We start from the raw sequence: 8,564 nt of genomic DNA on the forward strand, positions 1-8,564 counted from the left end.
TTAGATCAGCAAAAGCTGCACGACACCCTTTGGCTACACCTTGTAGTTGTGGACAGGTTTATATCGGTACCACAAAGAGAAGTGTGAACACCCGTCTTGTTGAGCGTAAGAGGAATTGCCGCCTTGGTCACACGAATAAATCGTCCGTAGCCGATCATGTTCACCATGAAGGTGATCATAGAATAAAATTCAGAGAGACGAGCGTCATAAAAACCTCGCATTATTATGCATGCATGTATAGAGAGGCTATAGAGATTGATAAACACCGCAGTAATTTTAACAGGAAAGACGGAGGTGTTAAACTGGATAAAATTTGGATGTCAGCGTTGCACCGCAAGTGTGACGATGGATTACTTTCAATCGAGAATGTTGGCGTTACCAGAGACAATCTCCTAGCCACCGCCACGTGATAGACAGTGGCGCCCTCTGTACTGCCTTTATAATCAGCGCTTCCTCGGGTTCTCTTCGCAGTTCGCCGCTGTACCCCCGAGGATGTCTCCCGCAATCGGAGACGCAACGTCAGGGGAGAGTTTCATACTTCGACCACGGCCTACCAGCCCGGAAGTTTTAAGTGAAGACATTTAACGTCATATTTCGCCACACTGGCCTAACGGATACAATCGTCGTACGTACCACATTGATTACTGAGGTTATTTCACTCAGTATTGCTTGTCTGTTAACACTGACAACTAAACGCAAACACTGCTGCTTTCGTTAAGTGAAGGCCGTCGGACGCTGCGTTGTCCGTGGTGAGAGGTACTGCCTTAAATTTGGCATTCTCGGCACACTCTTGACATTGTGGTCTGAATTCCTTACCGATTTCCGTAATGAAAAGTCCTATGCGTCTACCTCCAACTACCGCTCCTCGTTCAAAGTTTGTTACTTCCCTTCGTGCGCCCCTGATCACATCAGATGCCTTTTCGCATGAATCATCTACATCTACATCTACATCTACATTTATACTCCGCAAGCCACCCAACGGTGTGTGGCGGAGGGCACTTTACGTGCCACTGTCATTAACTCCCTTTCCTGTTCCAGTCGCGTATGGTTCGCGGGAAGAACAACTGTCTGAAAGCCTCCGTGCGCGCTCTAATCTCTCTAATTTTACATTCGTGATCTCCTCTGGCGAGTAAGCTACACCGCGATGCAGAGCGCCTCTCTTGCAGAGTCTGCCACTTGAGTTTGTTAAACATCTCCGTAACGCTATCACGGTTACCAAATAACCCTGTGACGAAACGCGCCGCTCTTCTTTGGATCTTCTCTAACTCCTCCGTCAACCCGATCTGGTACGGATCCTACACTGATGAGCAATACTCAAGTATAGGTCGAACGAGTGTTTTGTAAGCCACCTCCTTTGTTGATGGACTACATTTTCTAAGGATTCTCCCAATGAATCTCAACCTGGTACCCGCCTTACCAACAATTAATTTTATATGATCATTCCACTTCAAATCGTTCCGCACGCATACTCCCAGATATTTTACAGAAGTAACTGCTACCAGTGTTTGTTCCGCTATCATATAATCATACAATAAAGGATCCTTCTTTCTATGTATTCGCAATACATTACATTTGTCTATGTTAAAAGTCAGTTGCCACTCCCTGCACCAAGTGCTTTCCGCTGCAAATTTTCCTGCATTTCGCTGCAATTTTCTAATGCTACAACTTCTCTGTATACTACTGCATCATCCGCGAAAAGCCGCATGGAACTTCCGACACTATCTACTAGGTCATTTATATATATTGTGAAAAGCAATGGTCCCATAACACTCTCCTGTGGCACGCCAGAGGTTACTTTAACGTCTGTAGACGTCTCTCCATTGATAACAACATGCTGTGTTCTGTTTGCTAAAAACTCTTCAATCCAGCCACAGAGCTGGTCTGGTATTCCGTAGGCTCTTACTTCGTTTATCAGGCGACAGTGTGGAACTGTATCGAACGCCTTCCGGAAGTCAAGAAAAATAGCATTTACCGGGGAGCCTGTATCTAATATTTTCTGGGTCTCTAGAACAAATAAAGCGAGTTGGGTCTCACACGATCGCTGTTTCCGGAATCCATGTTGATTCCTACATAGTAGATTCTGGGTTTCCAAAAACGACATCATCTGAGTACATGTGACAGATCCACCAATGCACTGCCATTTTATACCACATGTACGCGACAGTTCCGCCCTCTGTTTGAGTAGACGTAGCTATCTGGTGACTTTTGTCACCTTTGTGTATATTATTAAAGAGCGAACTGGAGCTGCCGTCTACGCGCAGGTTGCTTCCAGCCGCAACAAAACTCGTCACCTGACTACAGAATCCGCGAGGGACTTTTCAACCCCTCTAAAATGCTTAAGTCTTCAGCTGGTGATGAGAATGTTAGTCATAAATGCGAAGGAACAGGCACAGATAAACAATGAACAGACAAGCCTCATACACTGACGGACAGGGGCTGTTGAACGTGGTGGAGAGTGGATGTAAGAAATCGCATGGATCAGCGGAATGACATCACTGGCGAATTACAAACTGTTACCGGTAGTCCAGCTAACATAGTAACTGTGCTTAGAAAGCTGTATGTAATTAGGTACAATAGCCGAGCAGCTCCTTATAATCAAATGGTTCAAATGGCTCTGAGCACTATGCGACTTAACTTCTGAGGTCATCAGTCGCCTAGAACTCAGAACTAATTAAACCTAACTAACCTAAGGACATCACACACATCCATGCCCGAGGCAGGATTCGAACCTGCGGCCGTAGCGGTCGCTCGGTTCCAGGCTGTAGCGCCTAGAACACCACGGCCTCCTTATAATCGACATATATGAGTAGACAATGGATGGAAAAAGTGATTCTGAGTGATGAATCACGCTATATCCCGTGGAAATTCGATGACCGATTTGGGTTTGGCGAACACCTCTAGAACGTTACTTGCTGTCGTGTGTAAAAACTATAGTCTTTTTCGGAGGAGGTGGTATTAAGGTATGGGAGTGATTTTCCTTAGTAGGGTCTGGTATCCTTATTGCGCTCAGGAAAACGCTAAATGCGGAATGATGTGAAAAAATTTTACAGCGTTACGTGTAATATAGAGACTTTCCGGACATGATGACTTTGTATCAGCATGTCAGTACACCATTTCACAAAGCAGCATCTTTCAGGTAACGGTTAGTGGGAACAACATACCTGGAATAGACTGGCCTGGCTAGCATCCCGACTTGATCCCAATGGTAAACTTTGGAGATGCGCTATGAAGTCGACGTCGCCCCAGACCCCAATGTCCCACAACACCGTCTTCTCCAGTTTCGGTTTTTGAGGCAGAATAATGGGCCACTTTTCCAGCACAGACATTCAGGCACCTCACTGAAAGTGTTCCCACCAGATTTAAGACCGTCATAAAGCCGAAAGATGGACGCACCTTGTCTTTATGTCCACTGATAGGAATCCCGATACTTTAAATAAGATAATGCATACGAACTGTCCGAAAACGCCACTACTGGCCTTTAAAATTGCTACACCAAGAAGAAATGCAGATGACAAACGGGTATTCATTGGACAAATATATTATACTAAAGCTAACATGTGAGTACATTTTCACGCAATTTGGGTGCATAGATCCTGAGAAATCAGTACCCAGAACAACCACCTCTGGCCGTAATAACTGTCTTGATATGCCTGTGCATTGAGTCAAACAAGGCTTGGATGGCGTGTACAGGTACAGCTGCCCATGCAGCTTCAACACGATACCACAGTTCATCAGGAGTAGTGACTGGCGCATTGTCACGAGCCAGTTGCTCGGCCACCATTGACCAGATGTTTTCAGTTGGTGAGAGATCTGGAAAATGTGCTGGCCAGGGCAAAGTCGAAAATTTTTCTGTATCCAGAAAGGCCCGTACAGGACCTGCAACATGCGGTCATGCATTATCCTGCTGAAATGTAGGGTTTCGCAGGGATCGAATGAAGGGTAGAGCCACGGGTCGTAACACATCTGAAATGTAACGTCCACCGTTCAAAGTGCCGTCAATGCGAACAAGAGGTGACCGAGACGTGTAACCAATGGAACCCCATGCCATCACGCCGGGTGATACGCCAGTATGGCGATGACGAGTACACGCTTCCAATGTGCGTTCACAGCGATGTCGCCAAACACGGATGCGATCATCGTGATGCTGTAAACATAACCTGGATTCATCCGAAAAAATGACGTTTTGCCATTCGTGCATACAGGTTCGTCGTTGAGTACACCACCGCAGGCGCTCCTGTCTGTGATGCAGCTCAAGGGTAACCGCAGCCATGGTCTCTGAGCTGATAGTCCATGCTGCTGCAAACGTCGTCGAACTGTTCGTGCAGATGGTTGTTGTCTTGCAAATGATCCCATCTGTTGACTCAGGGATCGAGACGTGGCTGCACCATCCGTTACACCCATGCGGATAAGATGCCTGTCATCTCGACTGCTAGTGATACGAGGCGTTCCGTATTATCCTCCTGAAACCACCGATTTCATATTCTGCTAACAGTCATTGGATCTCGACCAACGCGTGCAGGAATGTCGCGATACGATAAACCGCAATCGCGATAGGCTACAATCCGACCTTTATCAAAGTCGGAAACGTGATGGTACGCATTTCTCCTCCTCAAACGAGGCATCACAACAACGTTTCACCAGGCAACGCCGGTCAACTGCTGTTTGTGTATGAGAAATCGGTTGGAAACTTTCCTCATGTCAACACGTTGTAGGTGTCGCCACCGGCGCCAACCGAGTGTGAATGCTCTGCAAAGCTAATCACTTACATATCAAATTATCTTCTTCCAGTCGGTTAAAATTCGCGTCTATAGCACGTCATCTTCGTGGTGCAGCAATTTTAATGGCCAGTAGTGTACCCTCCCTGTACTACAGGTCGGTTACGACGATTATAGTGCAGTAGAGAGGACAAACGAAGGTAAGTGACAAGATTTATAACTCTACAGGACATGCAGTTGCAGACATCCCACGCCAAGCATTGTTCATGAAAGGAATGCTTTTAGAAATGCACAGTCTTTCGGTCTGCTTTTTTTCAATGCTGTAAGGAAAGCTTTTCACTATAACAACGCGTGGCTAACATAACATTTCATTCGTGTAATGAAGGACCCAAGTCGATAAAACAGATGTAAATACATGAACAGAAAAAAAATTTTCAGAATGCCAGGAGAGAGAGATACTCCTACCGTGGGATTCTGTGTTGTGAAGTGTAGAGGGAGCCACCTTGAATTCTGATAAAGATCACTAAAGACTGGCTCTAAGAGTAATACAAAACCTTTCAGTAAGAGTCGTAGTTGGTAGATGGCTAATACATTTCAGTCCGGAAAATGCTTTCAGAAAAATGGTGTCTCTAACCCATTAACATTACACGTTATCAATGTACCGTCTGGAAATGAAATTAATGTCCTCCCACCAGTATTTCATTTGCTCTGAAGAAGTAGCTAGTACTCAAGAACTTGATCTGCAGGTTATTATCAACTGTATTACTACATTTTTAATCTTAGTGTGTATCAGAAATATGTTAACTGTTTTTGGATAAACTTTGTAAATGGTAACTGCAATCACTTTAGTTGCAGTACATAACATAATAAATTTTGTGAAAGTAAAAGCAATTATATAAGGAACAATATACAAACTCCTACAGCTGATGTATCAATTTTTTTCTATTTGTGACTGTAACAGCCAGAGTGAAGTGCAAATTTTCAAAATAAATGTGATTAACATAAATTAGCTTTTAAAGAGAAACTGCATAAGAAATCATCTCTTATTAAAGTCCAAACTCAGGAAGTATATTGCTAATGACAAAGTTGTTCACTACAGTCTTCATAGGTCAAATCTGGAAGTATAGCTGAAAAATCAGTCATAATATGCGTAAAATAAAAAAAATAGTACATATTAGTAATGAAATTAGAGACTTTTAGAGCACTTGATTACAATGACTGGATAGGTAGGGAAGTAACTAAATAAGATAGGAGGTTGTTTTGGTACATTTAACACAATTTTCAGAACTAATCTTGCAATGTGTCACGTGTTCGACATGGCATATTTATAATCGGTGTGCATTAACGATATTGATATAAATGACTGAGACATGGACTTTTAATGCCACAATCACTCATAAACTGAATGTTTCTCAGCAGTATATGAAGAGATGCTTACCGGGAATCCCTTCGCTAAATAGCAATACAAGCATAGGGATTATGGAAGTCACTGGACAAGAAGACATAATTATGATTCAGATGGTTAAAATGGTTCATATGGCTCTAAGCACTATAGGACTTAACATCAGAGGTCATCAGTTCCCTAGACTTAGAACTACTTAAATCTAACTACCCTAAGGACATCACACACATCCATGCCTGAGGCAGGATTCGAACCTGCGACCGTAGCAGCAGCGCGGTTCCGGACTGAAGCGCCTAGAACCGCTCGGCCACAGCAGCCGGCACATAATTATGACCGTAATGAAAATTAACTGGAGTTACTCTAGGACACTAGCATGGCTAATGGATGTCAGAACAAAATGATGAACTAATGAAACATCCATCAATGACATTTCAAAAACAATCCTCGGGCAGCGTGGATTCGTATCGCTGTAGGTCGTAATATAAGGGAAGTTACAGAGAAGGACTTAATCCAACAACGGAGTAAAAGTGCTAACATTTTACCATCTCCTAAACCAAATGATAATTAGCATGGCACTACATTTACAGTTGTCGAAACAACAGAACTTAACATACAATATCAAAGGTCTCAGCCTAATGTGGTTTGAATCGAAAGTAATATTAATACATCGTAGGACCTGCTGAGAACTCACAGCCGAGTGTAAGAGCGTTTGTAGACAGTCTAATATATGCCAATATATCACGCTTGTAGCATCCACTTTGTCTTGTTGTCTGTAAATATTGTCTTTAACCTTGAGTTATATACACACACGACGAAAAGGCCCAAACTGCTGTGTGAATATCCCACCCAAGTTTCTAGTTTATTACATGAAAGGCAGAGGCGTAGAGGCGTTCCTTTACGTTCGTTCTCTCTCTCTCTCTCTCTCTCTCTCTCTCTCTCTCTCTCTCTCTCTCTCATATTCACACAGCCATGCTCTAAATAAGCACAGCACTTAAATCTTCACTGCATGTAATAGCAGTAGTGTGGCAGACACCTTTGACTAAGTGAGCACGGACCAAATTATAGTCCGATACTAGGTTGTACGCAGCTTCAGGACGTCAAATTCTGTGTATACTGTATTATGCAATACAAGCTGGTACTGAGTCGTATAATTACCTTCAAGTGACACAAATATTCATTATTTATGTGACAGGAAATTGTTGTTTTAACAATAGGCACTTATTTCGGCTTTAGAGTAAGGGTCACGCCAACTTTTTATCTGCGGCATATTATCTACATTTTTGTGCAAACTGCTACGCATTTACAGACAGTAGATGAAATACAAACATTCGTCGTCTCGCGAAGCTTTAACCTACCATTGACAAATCTACGGTTTAGCTAAATGGTACTATAGCCTTCGTTATAATGGCGTATTTGTGGAAGTAACAAACAAGTAATTAAAAATGCAAAAATCAGTCATTATTTAAGTGACTTACTTCTCTCTCTCTCTCTCTCCGTCCGGACAGGCCTTAGAACGCCCAACAGCACCGACCGACCGCCGTGTCATTCTCAGCCCGCAGGCGTCACTGGATGCGAATGTGGAGGGGCATGTGGTCAACACACGATTCTCTCAGCCTTACGTCTGTTTACGAGACCGGAGCCGCTACTTCCCAATCAAGTAGCTCCTCTGTTTGCCTCACAAGGGCTGCGTGCATCCCGCTTGCCAACAGCGCTCGGCAGACGGAATGGTCACCCATCCAAGTGCTAGCCCAGCCCGACAGCGCTTAACTTCGGTGATCTGACGGGAACCGGTGTTACCACTGCGGCAAGCCCGTTGGCATGTGACTTACTTCACTCATGAACATACACACAGTATAGTGTGGCACTTGCTTTCACCTCGGTGATGACACTAACGCTACATTACATGACTCCACAAGGCGACGAGAGTGTTATGGAACCATCAGAATCAACAATACGATATTTTAAAAATGACTTATTCTTACAGCAGATGGTACTGATCAAAATTAGAAACAATTTACTGTAAATATACATCCAGTAACAAATATTTCTTGTCAAAAATGGTTCAAATGGCTCTGAGCACTATGGGACTCAACTGCTGTGGTCATAAGTCCCCTAGAACTTAGAACTACTTAAACCTAACTAACCTAAGGGCATCACACACATCCATGCCCGAGGCAGGATTCGAACCTGCGACCGTAGCGGTTGTGCGGTTCCAGACTGTAGCGCCTTTAACCGCTCGGTCACTTCGGCCGGCTATTTCTTGTCATATTGGCCAATCTTTCCTACGGTAGTCACTGACACTACAGTTTTGTCTCCTTCACGCTTTTTCCTTAAAGAGTAACGAACACATGCGAAAAGAGATGGCTCCCTCAGATTTGTTCACAGGCATAGGACAGACGCTGCTGTAACGTGGGCACACTGGCGATGGATGTCCTATACACTAATGC

At 43.9% G+C, this 8,564-nt stretch overlaps 1 pseudogene; it reads right to left on the minus strand.

Moving 5' to 3' along the window:
- Positions 1–7,817: 7,817 nt before the first annotated feature.
- On the minus strand, positions 7,818–7,935 carry LOC126105297 (5S ribosomal RNA; annotated as a pseudogene).
- Positions 7,936–8,564: the final 629 nt, after the last annotated feature.

The sequence above is a fragment of the Schistocerca cancellata genome, chromosome 1, assembly GCF_023864275.1.
Source record: "Schistocerca cancellata isolate TAMUIC-IGC-003103 chromosome 1, iqSchCanc2.1, whole genome shotgun sequence".
NCBI classification, from domain to species: domain Eukaryota; kingdom Metazoa; phylum Arthropoda; class Insecta; order Orthoptera; family Acrididae; genus Schistocerca; species Schistocerca cancellata.